This window comes from Microtus ochrogaster, unplaced genomic scaffold, assembly GCF_000317375.1.
Source record: "Microtus ochrogaster isolate Prairie Vole_2 unplaced genomic scaffold, MicOch1.0 UNK1, whole genome shotgun sequence".
NCBI lineage: Eukaryota > Metazoa > Chordata > Mammalia > Rodentia > Cricetidae > Microtus > Microtus ochrogaster.
Genome location: NW_004949099.1, coordinates 37,668,593 through 37,669,510, shown reverse-complemented (window position 1 = coordinate 37,669,510; position 918 = coordinate 37,668,593).

Here is a 918-nt window from a genome sequence, read left to right as displayed (position 1 = left end):
AATACTGAAGAGAGAATCGGGGACAGGAGTTTCTTTACTGAAGGGTCAACCAAGTGAAAAACCATTTATTGAAAATTCTCTAATCCTTCGAGGTGTGTGCAGTCTCATTTTGAGGTAGTCCAAGCTGTAACCCCTCCTGCTTCAACTTCCAAGAGCTACTGTTGACAGCTGCATGTCACCGTGCATCATTAACAATATGTATTTTTAGATAATACAGGCTTGTGCGGCATGACCTGAAGAACGCACAGCGATTGAGTGATGGAGCTGTTGGGAACCTAGTGTTCATACTCTGAAGTCTCTGCTGTCCCAAAGGCCCCAGTTCATTGACAACAAATGGACAGATTTTGTTCCTCAATCTAGACTGATCCAAAGGAACACTTCCTGACTTTCAGCCCACACAGAATCAGACCTCTTTGCAATCTTTAAAAGATTTAACTATATGCCTTTGGGGGCCGGGGGGTATGGACGTGGAGGCCAAAGACATTGACTCCCTGGAGATGGAGTGATTAGGATAATGGGCCCTCTTTTGTGGGTGCTGAAAATCAAACCTGAGTACCCTGCAAGGACCCAAAGCTCTTAACCACCCAGCCGTCTCTCTAGCCTCCAATTTGCATTTTATCTAAAGTGTGTAACAAGATAAATAGTCCCCTATCTTCCTGTATCACCTAATTGCTCTGTTTTCTTAAGATTCCACAAGATAGCATTAGCTGGGCTCTGGTAGCTGTACCTGTAATTCCAGTGCTTGGGAGGCTAAGGAGGAAAAGTGACTTCAAAACAACCCGGCCTACTTAAAAAGACCAGTTACTCGACAGACTGCTGCCAGTCCTTAAGCTTATTCCACAGAATCGTAGCTAAATGGCTTCTAAACTGCACATCTGCCAAGGCTCCAAGCCGGGCCTCCATTTTTTTTTTTTTTTT